The sequence below is a fragment of the Micromys minutus genome (genome assembly GCF_963924665.1).
Source record: "Micromys minutus genome assembly, chromosome: 30".
Taxonomy (NCBI): domain Eukaryota; kingdom Metazoa; phylum Chordata; class Mammalia; order Rodentia; family Muridae; genus Micromys; species Micromys minutus.
In genome coordinates this window covers 32,451,772-32,468,330 of record NC_137965.1, presented here as the reverse complement: position 1 = coordinate 32,468,330, position 16,559 = coordinate 32,451,772, and the positions used below count along the sequence as shown (strand labels likewise).

At 42.8% G+C, this 16,559-nt stretch overlaps 1 pseudogene across 1 annotated transcript; it reads left to right on the top strand.

Annotated features, from left to right (window-relative positions):
- The first annotated feature begins 402 nt into the window (after positions 1-402).
- On the top strand, positions 403-1,367 carry LOC308439628 (ornithine decarboxylase-like; annotated as a pseudogene). Its single transcript has one exon. The product of its transcript is annotated as an ornithine decarboxylase-like (transcript).
- The last annotated feature ends 15,192 nt before the right edge of the window (positions 1,368-16,559 follow it).

The window sequence follows — 16,559 nt, the reverse complement described above, 5'->3', positions numbered from 1 at the left end:
GTTAGGGAAGGCCACTGGTGAAGGTGCAGCCTCAGTTGCAGTTGATGCCCAGGACTGAAGGCTTTACTGCTAGGGACATTTCGGACCAAAAGAAAAAAGAATCAGTGAAGTTTCTTCCTCTGATAAGGATGCTTTCTATGTTGCGGACCTCGAAGACATTCTAAAGAAGCATCTGAGGTGGCCAAAAGCCCTTCCCTGTGTTACGTCCTTTTACGCAGTCAAGTGTAATGACAGTAGAGCCATAGTGAGCACCCTGGCTGCCATTGGGACAGGATTTGACTGTGCAATCAAGACTGAAGTGCAGCTGGTGCAGGGACTTGGGTGCCTCCAGAGAGGATTATCTTTGCAAATCCTTGTAAACAAGTGTCTCAGATCAAGTCTGCTGCTAGTAATGGAGTACAGATGACGACTTTTGACAGTGAAATTGAACTGATGGAAGTTGCCAGAGCACATCCAAAGGCAACGTTGGTCTTGCGAATTGCCACTGATGATTTCAAAACAGTTTGTTGCCTTGGTGTTAAGTTTGGTGCCACCCTCAAAACCATCAGGTTTCCCTTGAAACAGGCAAAAGAGCTAAAAATTGTCACTATTGGTGTCAGTGTCCATGTGGGCAGTGTGTGTGCTGACCCTGAGACCTTCGTGCAGGCAGTGCCGGATGCCTGCTGTGTCTCTGACATGGAAAAGAAGTTGGTTTCAGCAGGTATCTGCTTGATATTGGTGGTGGCTTTCCTGGATCTGAAGCTAAAAATCTTAAATTATAAAAGATCACTAGTGTAATCAACCCAGCTCTGGACAAGCACTTCCCATCAGACTCTGGAGTGAGAATCAGAGCTGAGCCAGGCAGATACTATGTCTCGTCAGCTTCCACACTTGCAGTGAGTGGCAGGAGCAGCTGGGCTCTGATGATGAATATGAGTCAGATGAGCAAACCTTCACATATTATGTGAATGATGGAGTATGTGGATCATTTAACTGCATCATGATCATGCCCATGTGAAGGCCCTGCTGCAGAAGAGACCCAAGCCAGATGAGAAGTTCATCCAGCATCTGGGGACCAACATGTGATGGCCTTGATAGGATCGTCTAGTGCTGTAACCTGGCTGAAATACATGTGGGTGATTGGATGCTGTTTGAGAACATGGCACACACACTGTTGCTGCTGCTTCTACTTTCAATGGGTTCCAGAGGCCAAACATCTACTATGTAATGTCACGGCCAATGTGGTAACTCATGAAGCAGATCCAGTGCCATGGCTTCCTGCTGGAAGTGGAGGAGCAGTATGTTGGCACTCTGCCCATGTCTTGTACCCGGAGAGCTGGATGGACCGTCACCCTGCAGCCTGTGCTTCTGCTAGTAGCAATGTGTAGATGCCATTCTTGTAGTTCTTGCCTGTAAGTTTAGCTTGAATTAAGTCATTTAGGGGATCATTTAACTTAATTACTGCTAGTTTGGAATGTCTGTAAGAGTAGGGTTGGCACCAATGCTGTATGGAAGACTAGGAGTTGGAGGTCACACTGTGTTTCTTTGAAACCTTTGAGTATTTGTTTTATATATGGATTTTTATTCACTTTCAGACATGATACTAATGAGTGTCCATCAGCTGCTGAGCAAGCATTTGTAGCTTGTACATTGGCAGAATGGGCCAAAAGCTTATGTTGTAAGCCATTTTGAAAATAAAGTATCTTGAAATAAAAATAAATAAATATTGTCGTTATAAGAGTTGCCTTGGTTATGGTGTCTGTTTACAGCAGCAAAACTCTAAGGTAGTATTCTTCCCTGAAATATCAACCTACATTTTTTCCCATAATATCTTTAGGGTTTGGAAGATGCTGGTCATGATAAAGACCCCAAAGTGCTATGTAGATTCATGACAAAATGAAGAAGAGAAGGAGACCTCATGATGATCCTTTGAGATAGAAAGACCAGACTTCAGCCACTTTCACCCAAGAGTAACTCTTTTTGAAATGAGGACCATAAAGTCAGAAATCCATGAATCTGGGGGAGAATGACATGCTTTCTAAAGTGTCAACAGTCTCGTTCCCATTACTGGCTGTGCACCAGCCCTAAGAAGCCAAAGACCAAGGTCCTGAGTTGGTCAGTTCCTCTTCTTGTGGGGCTGATGAGGTCCTAACCTTGTCTCTGGAAACACAGGCCAACAAAGACCACACCCTGCCTGCATGAAAAGGCATGCATAACAGTAACCAGTGAGAGAAGACAGCTCGACTCTCAGTCTCACATTCCTGTTCATCCTTGGTGAGATGTGAAAAAGAGGAGTCACCTAAGTTTGGGAAAGACCCCAACCCATAGACAATATGTGGCCCAGGAGGAGACTTCAAGGGCTCAGGAAGCTCTGGGTAGAAAAGGACAAACTTTCAGCACAAACTTCTCACAAGACAATCTCTTGCAGGACTAGCAGGTGAGTGCATTCTGAGCTGTCCCAGGTATCTCCGCCTTCTTTGGGGCACTGTGTCACACAGGCATTGGGGATATGAAACAGTAAATGTGGGCTGATATTGGGGATAGCTGGAGGGTCCTGGGAACCAGCCTCTGGTTTCTTTTCAGGGACCCTTTCTGTGCCCATCACCTGGGCTGAGCCAGATTCTGTGGTCACCTGGGGAACAACTATGAGCATCTGGTGTCAGGGAATCTTTGAGGATCTGGAGTACCATCTGGATAAAGAAGGAAGTCAGTCACTCTTGTACAGACAGACTTCACTGGAGCACAAAATCAAGGTCAATTTCACCATCTCATTCCTATCAGATTGGCATGCATGGTGATATCAGTGTTACTATGAGTCCTGATGGCTGGTCAGACAGCAACCCAGCAGAGGTGGTGGTGACAGGTAAGGGGACCCTCAAGTCCCCCCCCCTCTCTCTCTCTATCAAGACTGCTTTGACATCAACCATGGAGATGCAGAGTTTGAAGTTTGCTCAGCTGGTTTTCGATATGCCTTGGGGATTATTACAGTTAAGTGATTGAATGAATCTCAGAGAAGACTTTGAACTTTGGACTTCAACATTGTTGAGACTGTTTTTTTTAACAACTTTATTTTAAAGAACAAAGATAAATGTACAGATTTTAAGCATTTTTTGCATAAAAGTATATAATACATTTTTGTCAGTACTTGGCTTTTTTTTTTTTTTTTTTTTTTTAAAGTTTGATAGTGTGATCAAGATCCCACCAGTTACAATGAGCAAAAAGTACATGTAATACAAGATGCAACCTGGAAATAGTCAAAGTTTTCTTGGTGTGTAAAGATTTTTTTTTTAAACAATGAGCAGACAGTACATGTAATACAGGGTACAACCTGGAATTTGTCAATGTATTCTTGGTGGGTAAGGATTGAGCATGACTATTTATTTGTTTTGTTTTGTTTTCTTTTTTTCTTGGACTTCATACAGACTGTAAGTTGTTTCTGGGGCAGTGCGAGCCTCTGGGGTTAGCTTCACACTATCAGTGGCTGCATATTATGTCTGTTCTTTTGTGACTGGGTTATCTCACCCAGGATGATATTTTCTAGATGCAGCCATTTTCTTAAGAATTTGGTTAAGTCATTGTTTCTGGTGGCTGAGTAGTATTCCATTGTGTATATGTACCACAATTTTTGTATCCATTCATCTTCTGAAGGACATCTGGGTTCTTTCCAGGTTCTGGCTATTATAAATAGAGCTGCTATGAACATTGTGGTGCATATATCTTTGTTGTGTATTAAAGTGTCTCTGGGGTATATGCCCAGAAGTGGAATAGCTGGGTCTTCAGGTAGTACTATGTCCAATTTTCTGAGGTATCGTCAGACTGATTTCCAGAGTGGTTGTATTAGTTTGCAACCCCACCAACAGTGGAGAAGTGTTCCTCCTTCTCCACAACCTTGCCAGCATCTGTTGTCATTTGACTGGTGTGAGGTGGAATCTCAAGGTTGTTTTGATTTGCATTTCTCTGATGGCTAAGGATGTTGAGCACTTCCTGAGATGTTTCTCAGCCATTCAATATTCCTCAGCTGAGAATGTTTTTTTTTTTTTTTTTAGCTCTGTACCTCATTTTTTAATGGGGTTGTTTGATTCTCTGGTGTCTAGCTTTTTGAGTTCTTTGTATAATTGGATATTAGGCCTCTGTCTGATGTGGAATTGGTAAAGATCTTTTCCCATTCTGTTGGCTGCCATTTTGTTTTCTTTACAATGTCCTTAGCCTTACAGAAACTTTGCAATCTCATTAAGTTTCATTTGTTAATCTTTGACCTTAGAGCTTGAGCCATTGGTGTTTTGTTCAGAAAATGTTCTCCTGTGCCTATGTGTTCTAAGGTTTTCCCTACTTTTTCATCTAATAGTTTCAGTGTATCTGGTTTAATGTGGAGATCTTTGATCCACTTACACTTGAGCTTTGTACAAGGAGATAAGAAAGGGTCTATTTTCATTCTTTTGCATGCTGAGTGCCTGTTGGACCAGCACCATTTGTTGAATAGGCTGTCCTTTTTCCATTGAATGTTTGCTGCTCCTTTGTCAAAAATCAGGTGACCATATACGTGAGCCCTCATTTCTGGATCTTCTATTCTATTCCCTTGATCTACATGCCTATTTCTGTACCAGTACCATGCAGTTTTCAGCACAATTGCCTTGTAATATAGCTTGAGGTCAGGGAGAGTGATTCCCGAAGATGTTTTCTTGTTGTTGAGGATGGATTTCGTTATTCTAGGTCTTTTGTTATTCCATATGAAATTGCACATTGATCTTTCCAATTCAATGAAGTACTGGGTTGGAATTTTGATGGGGATTGCATTGAATCTGTAGATTGCTTTTGGTAGGATGGCCAGTTTTAAAATGTTGATCCTTCCAATCTATGAGCATGGGAGATCTTTCCATTTTCTGAGATCATCCTCAATTTCCTTCTTTAGAGGTTTGAAGTTCTTGTCATACAGGTCCTTCACTTGCTTAGTTAGAGTCACAACAAGGTATTTCATAGTTTTTGTGACGATTGTGAAAGGTACCTTTTCCCTAATTTTTTCCTCCACATGTTTGTCCTTTGAGAATAGGAAGGCTACTTATTTGTTCGAGTTAATTTTGTATCCAGCTACTTTGCTGAACTTGTTTATCAGCTGTAGGAGTTCTCTGGTGGAGTTTTTGGGGTCACTTAAGTACACTATCATGTTATCGGCAAAGAGTGATGTTTTTATCTCTTCCTTTCTGATTTGTATTCTCTTGATCTCCTTTTGCTGTCTAATTGCTCCAGCCAGGACTTCCAGTACTATGTTGAGTAGGTAGGGGGAGAGTGGGCAGCCTTGTCGAGTCCCTGATTTTAGTGAGATTGCTTCAAGTTTCCCACTGTTAAGTTTGATGTTGGCTGTTGGTTTTCTGTATATTGCTTTTATTATGTTTAGGTATGGACCTTGGATTCCTGTTCTTTCCAGGACTTTTAACATGAAGGGGTGTTAAATTTTGTCAAATTCTTTCTCAGCATCTAGTGAGATGATCATGTGATTTTGTTCTTTGAGTTTGTTTATATGATGAATTATATTGATGGATTTCCTTATATTAAAGCGTCCCTGCATCCCATGGATGAAGCCTACTTGGTCATGGTGAATGAACGTTTTGATGTCTTCTTGGATTTGGTTTGCAAGGATTTTGTTGAGTATTTTTGCATCAATGTTAATACGTGAGATTGGTCTGAAGTTTCTCTTTCCTTGTAGGGTCTTTGTGTTGTTTAGGTACGAGGGTTATTGTAGCCTTAAAAAAATGAGTTAGGTAGTATTCCATCTGATTCTATCTTGTGGAATAGTTTGGAGAGTATTGGTGTTATATCCGCCATAAATGTCTGATAAAATTTTGCATTGAACCCCTCTGGACCTGGGCTTTTTTTGGGTTGGGAGGCTTTTGATGACTTCTTCTATTTCTTTAGGTGTTATGGGATTATTTAGATGGTTTACTTGGTCCTGGTTTAGATTCTCTGTATTTACATTTGAGATGGTTTCACTTTTCCCTGTCCCACTCCCATTCTTCTCCCCCTATATTTACCTTCACAAAGGTGCACTCTCTCCTAATCACCCTCTCCACCCCATTGCCTGGGCATTCCCCTACACTGGGAAAATGTGCCATCTCTGGAACAAAAGCCTCTTCTCACATTGATGCCAGACACTGCTATCTTCAGCTACATATGCAGCTGAATCAATAGATCTCTCAATGTGTGAACAAAAGTTGGTGTTTTACCCAGTGGGAGTTTTAGAGGGTGTGGTTGGTTGATAATGTTGTTCTTCCCATGAGGTTGCAACTCCTTTCAGCTCCTTAGGTCATTTCTTTAGCGCCCTCATTGGGGTCCCCATTTGGTCTTTTTGGGACAAGTTCTCTAATACAATCCTGGCTCGTCAGGAATTTACTGTATATACTAGGTTGGCCATAAACTCACAGATCCACCTGTTTCTGCCTCTGCTGGGATTAAAGGTGTACACCACCATACTAGCTGCAGTCTTCTCTTGTAGGATTCTACAGAAAGCCCACCCTCTCAATCTTGCCTAGTTCTGCAGAAACTTCAGGAGAGAAGATGACTGTTCAATGTGCCTCTTCACTGAGATATGATAGGTTTATTTTGACAGAGGAAGGAGAACTCAAGCTATCCAGAACACTACAGGCGCAGCATGTATCCAGTGGACAGTTCCAGGCCTTATTCTATGTGGGTCCTGTGTCAGTTGGCCGGAAAAGGACATTCAGATGCTATGGCAATTACAAGATCAGTCCGTACGTGTGGTTAGAATCCAATGACCCCTTGAAGCGCCTGGTGTCAGGTGAGGAAGCTCCATCATTGACATAGTAGTTTTGAGGTTTACCCATGCATTTCTGTGACTTACTTTCAGGGTAATTAAATAGGTTGTGGCTAAAAGAAATTTGGTATTTCCAAGCTGAGTGGAGGTCAAATTTGAGAGGCAGTGCCACCTTCAAGACAGGATAGGAAGGGGACAAGTGTCTCTTTTACCCCCTTCCTACCTATCTTCTCTTTGGTGATGTCCAGGAAGCTGTCCCTGATAACCTATCAGGGCCTGAACCCTGGAAAGAATCGAACCCCACAGATACACCCAATCCTCAAATATGCTTACCCCCAGATCCTATGAATAATTTCCTTAGAGGTCACTATAGATGCTGTGGTATACATCCCCTTTCTTGGAAGTGGTCAGACCTCATTGAATCCATGCTCATCCTAAGTACAAGTGAGAAACCTAGAGAATTCTGTCAAACACTCAGATTCAAAATAAGCCCTGCTTGGGGAGCCAAGGAAGGAGGTGATCACTGAGATTGAAGAGTGGGGGTGTTAGGGAGAAGGGGAGACAGAGACAGGCAGTTGCTGGGAGGGACCGAGTTTGAGAAAATAGAACGACCTAGGTTCTCAGAGACTGACCTTGGTGAGGTCTCTCTCCTCTCCTCTCCTGGTTATTCTTCCTCTCTATCATTTCTCCCTTTCCATGCATCCAGGATCTACAGTGTCTTTAGAAAAGACAGTGACCTTGCTCTATTAATCTTAGAACCTTGTGGCACTTTCTGCCTTTCCAAATTTGGGGCAGTCAGTTTCCTCTTGTGTCTAAGATCCAAAACCTCAGCTCAGTATTATCAGGCAGAATTCTCCATGACCACCATTATTTCAACTTTCTGTAGAACAGCATACAAAGACTAGGTCTGTGTCTACTCGGCCTGACATTGGAGGTGGCAGATGAGAAAGCTTTATCCTTCCTGCCATTGTTGACTCTATCTATTCAAAAGGAGCTTCTTGGACATGGTCTCCAAGGATCCTTCATTTTAGACCTGCTCCAACCCTAGCCCTTTGTGGTGTAAACAGTACATATGAAAGGATCAGGAACCAGAGAGATGCCTTAGTGATTAAGAGTACATTATTCTTGTAGAGAATGATAGTTTGGTTCCTAGCATCTAATTATAACATATCACACATGTCTATGACTCCAATTCCAGGGAATCTAACTCCCTCTTCAGGCACTTTGGACAACTGCACATGTGCACACACAGACACACAAACACACAGACATAGACACATAGAGATCCACACACAGGCACACACACATAGAGACAGACACAGACATATACACAAGACTCATAGACATGCACACAGTGACAGACACATGCATATACACAAATACAGATACACACACTCTCACACACATACACAGAGAAGCACACAGTGACAGACATATGCATATACACAAATACAGATACACACACTCTCTCACACACATACACAGACAAGCACACAGTGACAGACACATGCATATACACAAATACAGATACACACACTCTCTCACACACATACACAGACAAGCACACATATTGTTTGTTTCTTCTTATTGTTGTTTGTATTTACTGACAGGGTCACTCTATGTAGCTCTGGATGGTCTGGAACTTGCTATATAGACCAGGCTGGCCTCTAACTCACAGAAGTCTGCCTACCCTGGCTCCTGAGTACTGGGATCCAAGGAATATGTTAAGACACCCAGCTTCAATATACACATAACTTAAAAAATTAGTCTTTTATAAAAACATAAAAAAACTTCATAAGATGTGGAGGTGGAGTATGGGATTTTATCCATCAGCCTTGAGTATCATAAGAGGAAACCAAAGTAGCATCGGAACAGTAGAGATTTAGGGAAACTTAATCAGTCAGAAGCTTTCTTCTTTCAAGATCATAAAAAACCATTCAGTTTTCTTTCCCTTAAGTCACCAGTGCACATGAATGCACTAGTACATGACACACTGTATGACACACTGCATCAACCAGTCATGAAGCATGTTGTGGAAGAAGTCTGAGATACACCGCGTTTGCAGGATGTGATGTGAGAGAGGAAGTTGAGGGCTGTACGAGTGGGGCTGAGAGAGGACACGGGTTACTGTGTCAGGGCTGAGAGAGGACACGGGCTACTGTGTCAGGCTGAGAGAGGACACGGGCTACTGTGTCAGGCTGAGAGAGGACACGGGTTACTGTGTCAGGCTGAGAGAGGACACGGGTTACTGTGTCAGGCTGAGAGAGGACACGGGTTACTGTGTAAGGCCTGGGAGAGGACACGGGTTACTGTGTCAGGCTGAGAGAGGACACGGGTTACTGTGTCAGGCTGAGAGAGGACACGGGTTACTGTGTCAGGGCTGAGAGAGGACACGGGTTACTGTGTCAGGCTGAGAGAGGACACGGGTTACTGTGTCAGGCTGAGAGAGGACACGGGTTACTGTGTCAGGCTGAGAGAGGACACGGGTTACTGTGTAAGGCCTGGGAGAGGACACGGGTTACTGTGTCAGGCTGAGAGAGGACACGGGTTACTGTGTCAGGCTGAGAGAGGACACGGGTTACTGTGTCAGGTTGAGAGAGGACACGGGTTACTGTGTCAGGGCTGAGAGAGGACACGGGTTACTGTGTCAGGCTGAGAGAGGACACGGGCTACTGTGTCAGGCTGAGAGAGGACACGGGTTACTGTGTCAGGCTGAGAGAGGACACGGGTTACTGTGTCAGGCTGAGAGAGGACATGGGTTACTGTGTCAGGCTGAGAGAGGACACGGGTTACTGTGTCAGGCTGAGAGAGGACACGGGTTACTGTGTAAGGCCTGGGAGAGGACACGGGTTACTGTAGGAGTATGGGGCAGGACACAGGAACTTACCCACAGCAGATTTTTTTGTTCACATGACATACTGCTCACTGACCCTTCTGCTTGTTCCCCATCCCACAATCCTTCTTTCCATTCCCTTTCTCCTCTGAGAGGGTGGAAACCCCCCACTTGGTATTTTCTCATGGTATCTCCCCACCCGGGCATTTTAAGTCTCTGTGGGGTTAGGCACATCTTCTCCCACTGAGACCAGACAAGGCAGCCCAGCTAGAAGAACACATCCCACAGACAGGCAACAGCTTTTGAGATGTCCCCCTGCTCCAGCTGTTTGGGATCCATCTGTGCAGGGGATAAGAGGGTGGCCTAGGTCCAGCCTATGTATGCTTTTTGGTTGGTGTTTTAGTCCCTGAGAGCACAAAAGATCCAGGTTAGTTGACTCTATTGATCTTTCTGTAAGGTCTTATCCCCTTTGGGGTTCTCAATCCTTCCCCCAACTTTTCCATGTGAGTCCCCAAACTCCATCTACTGTTTGGCTGTGTGTCTCTGTATCCCTCTGAGTCATGTGGGTGGAGCATCTCAGAGGACAGCCATGCTAGACACCTGTCTGCATGTATAACAGTGTGTCATTAATAGTCATGGATGCCCTCAGCAGAGCTTTATCCAGTTGCGGAGAGATTCTGAGCAAGCAAACCATCACTCATGCCTGTTCCCTCGGATCAGGAGATACACCTGCTCAGGTCACAGTGGTCACGGTATATCTTGTTACAGGTAAAGCTGAGGCACCCAAAGTCATACTCCTTTTGAGAGAGGCATCCCATGCTATGAGTACCGATCTGTATGGCTCTCTTTCGGCTTACCTGGGCCTTTCATACTCAGTGCACAACTGAGACATAAGACGGCTATGCAGCTGCTCACCGCAGTAACCATGGGGATCACTGCTTGACACTTCTTTTGTCTGCAAAATTCAACTTGTTTCTACTGTACACTTTCTGTCTACTCTTGTATTTATTTGTTTCTTCAGTCTTGGAGCCTTAAAAATTGACTCAAAATCTTTTTTTTATGTATGGGTGTTTTGCCTGCATGTAGTTCACACACTATGTAAGTGCTATGCCCTCAGAGGCCAGATGAGGGCATAGTGTCTCCTTGAGGCTGAAGTTACAGATGATGGTGAACTAACTGTAAGTCTACACCACATGCAGTACCCACAAAGTTCAGAAAAAAAAGGAGCCCCTGACACTGTAGTTTCAATCAACTGCGATCCATTCTACGGGTGCTGGGAATCAAACTGGGTCCTCTGAAAGAGCAGCCAGTGCACTTAACCACTGAGCCATCTCTCTAGCCATAAGAATTTCTTTTCTATAATTGTGACTCAGTATGGGGACCTGAGATAGGACTTCCTGTATCAATGTAAAAGGCTTAGCACAGTTGTAACCCAGATTTGGGGAAGCATGAAAGAAAGCTCCTTTGGACTTGTTTGCCACCTATTCAAACTGAATCAGCAAGTTCAATTCAGTTAGAGATCCTGCCCACACCCCAGATATGGTAGAGAGCAATTGAAGAAGGCATCAGATCGCTAGATGATCTTTGGCATCCATATTTATGATATACATGTATACACACACACACACACACACACACACACACACACACACACACACACATTTTTTTCTATCTAAGCTTAACAGAACAAGATTGGTTTTGTTTATTCTTAGAGTAAACACGCACACACACATCATAAATGGACTTACACAGGAAGTTATTGTTTTTTAAAGGTTTATTCATTTATTTTATGTATATGAGTGTTCTACCTGCATATACAACTGCATGCCAGAAGAGGGCATCATATCATATCATAGATGGTTGTGAGCTGCCATGTGGTTGCTGGGAATTGAACTCAGGACTTCTGGTAGGGCAGACAGTGCTTTTAACCACTGAGCCATCTCTTCAGCCCTTAAAGTTTTTATTTTAAAAGTTTCAAAACTGGTGCCTGGAGAAATGGCTCAGTGGTTAAGAGCATTGGTTGTTCTTTCAGAGGACTCAGGTTCAATTCTTATTTATTTATTTATTTATTTATGTAATATGTATAAATGCATAGTATCCGTCTTCAGACATACCAGAAGAGGGCATCAGATCTCATTACAGATGGTTGTGAGCCACCATGTGGTTGCTGGGAATTGAACTCAGGACCTCTGGAAGAACAGCCAGTGCTCTTAACCGCTGAGCCATCTCTCCAGCCCTCAGGTTGAATTCTTATGTATGTGCCCTGTGCATAGACACCAGAAGAGAACATCAGATACCCTCAAACTGGAGTTAAAGACAATTGTAAGCCATCATGTGGAGGGCTGGGAAAGGAATCCATGTCCCTTACAAAGACAGTACCTGCTCTTAGCCACTAAGCCATTGCTCCAGGCCTTGGGTTTACATTTTTGTATATCTAGCACTTAGAATTTACATATCTCTCTGTGTGTATCTATGTCTCTTTCTGTATGGTGCACTGTGATTCTGACTTTATGATGCTCAGTTAATGAGTGGTTCAAAGAATGAAGAAAGGCCAAGGCATCTGGCTAGGATCTGGTGCATTTCCTGCTTTTTGATTGTTGTGCTAGAGCCCCTAAGAACTGGTCCTTGACTCTTAGCTTCTGGGTCTTTAGCTGGTGAATCAGGGGTAACTCACCTCAGTGAAAATTAGTTTGCATGCTCTGTGATTAGAATAAGAAGAGAGCTAAAAGGATGCTACTATTTCTGAATTGGAAAACCATTTCTCATTCATTCTAAGCAGGCAAACGATAGTAGGGCTGAATTACCAGAAAGAAACTGGCTGTGTCAGGGAAAGTGCTCACTAAGAGTCTACCTTAATTAACAAAAATAAGATACAAGAATGTGTGTGTACCCTAGGAAAACATTTTGCACCTCATCAAGATGACTATTCGCCCCTTTTTATTTTCTGGGAACGGCTCAGCCCATCACAGAATAAGTCAGACAAAAAAAAAAAAAAAAAAAATCTGGCCAAGGAGAATTCTTAGATACGAGGTAGATACATTCACAGGGTACAGTTTAGCTCATGGGAGGCATGTGCCCTGTGTGGACATTAAGGTTGGCTCTGAACTCTGTGATTTCTTTGTTCAATTCCCAGACTCACATTCCCAGAATTACAGAGTGGAGAATATCATTCGGATCAGTCTGGCCGCTTTGGTTCTGATGACTCTTGGAACTGTGCTGTTTCATGCCTGTCACATCCAGAGAAGGACAGGAGAAAGGGGAGCCACGCACTGGAGGATAACTGGGTGGAGCGGGAGTATGAGCAATGTGTAGTGATATAAATGTACTAAAATATTATATTGGAGCCTGTTCTCTTGTATAGTAACTAAATTAGTGAAATAAATAAAATAGAACTATCTAAAGATTCTGAATTTCCTTCTATAGGTTCATATGTGAACATGTCAATGTCAAGGCCTCAAGCATGCTCATGCCTATGAAGTTAATATCCACAGTCACCAAGGAAGAGTAACAGCCTAAATAGATGTCAACGCATGAAGTTATTAATGGATGAAAAGGAAGTGTATGCTAACCTATTTTCAGCAGTGCAGGAGGCCAAGGAAGAATAGGTGCCTTTTTCATGCCTGATCCTGCTGGGAGTTAATTGCAAAACCCCAAGAGCCTTTTAACAGATCTGACTGATCTGATTCATTAAATTGTAACACATTTAGTAGGGTAAAATCCAAAACCAAACACAACCAGGAAATGAATGCCTAAACATGAGCTTATTATACACAGCAGACAAGGAGAACATAGGAGTTGAAGAAAGGAAGCACAGGATTTTATACAGGCAGCCCTATATGCTCATCTCAGAAAGAGGCTTAGGGATATACGGCTTTTTGAATTAAAGTCGGAGCACAATAAAGGAAGACTGCAGATACATTTTGGGCATTCCAGTAAGATGTTGGAATGGAACATATAATTCGAAGTCTACAATCTCTTTTGGGCATATTCAGCTTACAGCATAACAATAATGGAAGAGCTTATGTGGGCATGAGATGGTCTCTGTTAGGAAGAAAAATCTTTCAGGCATGCTCAGTTTGCATCGTAAGTATAGCAGATAGGAACACTGGGCATTCTCAGATTATGCTATGACAGAGTGACAGGGATGCCTTTGGACATGCTCAGCATTCTACATATTTTTTAGCTGAATAAAGAACAGGACACTTCGAAGATATTTTAATACAGAGGCTTTCTTGCAGTGGTGCCAGACTCATTCAGTATCTAACAACAGTTTGAAAAGTTCCCTTTGTATTAATTGAATACATTAATCAATTATTGGAGATATATGATATATGTGCCTGTGTGTGCATGCATGTGCACATCACTGCAGGTGCCATTGAAGGCAAGAAGTGCCGGTTAGCATGGAAGTTAACTGTAGGCACAGGCAGTTGTGTAACTGTTCTCTGGAAGAGCAGCCAGTGCTCTCTAACAAAGGCCTATGTCTCTAGCCTCCTATAGAGCTTTTATTGTAAGTCCCAAGTCACACCTTTTTCTCAGAAATAAATTCTGATTTTATTAACTCTTGTTAGTGATTCATTATGAGTTTATTCATTTATATAGATAATGTTATATGTTATATAATATTCATGTACAACAAACGATATAGTATATTATGTAATATATAAATCTATTATACATTTATGATTTTATACAGAAAAAGTCAGTCTCCAATCAAAATATTCCTGTGGTTTTTATCAAAATTAGCAAGATACTACAGACAAAAATGACCTCGTTGAAGTTGTAAGCAAATACAACAAGAATATCAAAACTAGCTAAATTAGATAAAATAATTTAAAATGTTTTCTCATAAATTACATTCTGACTGCAATGTCTCTTTCCTCCTCTTCTCTAAGCACTTTCCCCACATCTCTATTCTTAATCTACTTCCCTTCAGAAAAGGGCAGGCCTTTCAGGGATACCAACCAAATAAGGCAAATTAAATTAAATTTATCTAGGCACCTCCACTCATATGAGGCTGAGCAAGGCAACTCAGTGGGAGGAAAAGGATCCCCAAATCAGGCAAAAAGCAGAGAAAACCCCAGATCCCACTGTTAGGAGTCCCACAAGAAGACCATGAAAAGCCATCACATGTATGCAGAGGTAAGAAGACCCACGCAGGCTCTCTGATTGTTCAGGCTGTGAACCTTTATGGGCCCAACTTGTATTTCTTATTTATTTATTTATTTTTTTTTTACATATTTAAAGTCGTTTTTTGGTTTTGTTTTATTTTGTATCATTGGCACAACTTCGTGTTATGTACAGCATTGGCTGGCTTGGAACTCACTATGTAGATCCACCTGCCTTGGCCTTCCAAGTGCTGGGATTAAAGGAATGAGCTACCATGCTTGGCTGAAATTTATTTTTAAATTATAAAACATTATGACCTAAGTGAAGTTTTAGAAAAATGTCTAAATACTTTGAGGGAAAATCAACTTAGTAATTTTTTTATGGCATATTCTCTGTATTTACATTTCTAATGTTATCCCCTTTACCCTCACTCAAGTTCCCGGCTCCCCTCGATGATCCCTCTCCCAACCAGCACTCCCACCTCAGTGCATTGGCATTCTCCTACACTGAGAATAGGAGTCTTCACAGGACCAAAGGCCTCTCCTCCCATTGATGCCGCACAATGCCATCCTCTGCTACATATGCAACTGGAGCCATGGGTCTCTCCATGTGTACTCATTGGATGATGTTTTAGTCCCGGGGAGCTCTGGAGGGTTTGGTTGGTTGATAATGTTGTTCGTTCCAAGGATTTGCAAATCCTTTCAGTCCTTCAGTTCTTTCTCTAGCTCCTTCATTGGGAACCCTGTGTTCAGTTCCATGGTTAGGTGCAAGCATGCTTGTCTGTATCAGTATGGCTCTGACCAACCCTCTGAGGAGGCATCCATATCATGTTCCTGCAAGTGAGCACTTCTTGGCATCAGCAATAATGCTTGGGTTTCATGACTGCATATGGGATGGATCCACAGGTGAGGCAGTCTCTGCATTATCTTTTCTCCATTCTCTGTTCCTCTATTTGTTCCTTTACTTTCTCCCATGAGTGTTTTGTTCTCCTTTCTAAGAAAATATGAGGAATCCACATTCTCGCCTTCTTTTTGAGCTTCATAAGGTCTATGAATTGTTTCTTGGGTATTCCAAGCTTTTGGACTAGTGTCTTCTTATCAATGTTGTTGAAAGATGACATCCTGGGTTTCAGCACCAATGTTAGGAAAAGGATGAAGAGAGTAGGGGGGATATGGCCTATGGAGATGAGGTGAGACCTGGAGGCAAGGGAGATGCCTCTGGGGGACCCATGCTGGGAATCCCTTTTTCCTAAGGGTCCAGCCACAGGACAGTATAGTACAGTATAGTACAGGTCATGGGGAAGTTAAGAAAGCAGTAGATGGAGAGAGAGAGAGAGAGAGAGAGAGAGAGAAAGAGAGAGAGAGAGAGAGAGAGAGAGAGAACGAGTGAGGAGAACAGAGGAGAGAAGAGAAAAATAGAGAAATACAGGATTAGAGGTCAGCCAAGAGCACATGGAGAGGGGAGAAGGCAAGAGGAGGAGGAGGAGGGGCAAGGTGGGAGAGCAAGGGAGGAAGAGCAAGAACAAGAGAGAGCAAGAGAGAGAGGAGGGGCAAGCAGCCCCTTTTATAGTGTCAGGTCACTGGGGCAAGAGCATACCTGGATATTGCCAGGTAACTGAGGGGTGGGGTTTACAGAATCCCAACATTCCCCTGTTTTGGTGTAATTAAAAGGAAAAATTAGAAGTGATGTGCAGCAGGAATTGGGTCATTGTGATCTCTGACTGCTTCATGCTTGTTCTTGGGCGACATTTCTAGAGAATCTAGAAAAGTGGGAATGGGGATGTTTTTCCAGTCTTAGAGTTGGCTGTTTCCTTGTTGTCCAGGGTCTGTGGAACCATCTGAGGATAGGTCAGAAGGAACAGGTCCAATAGAAGCG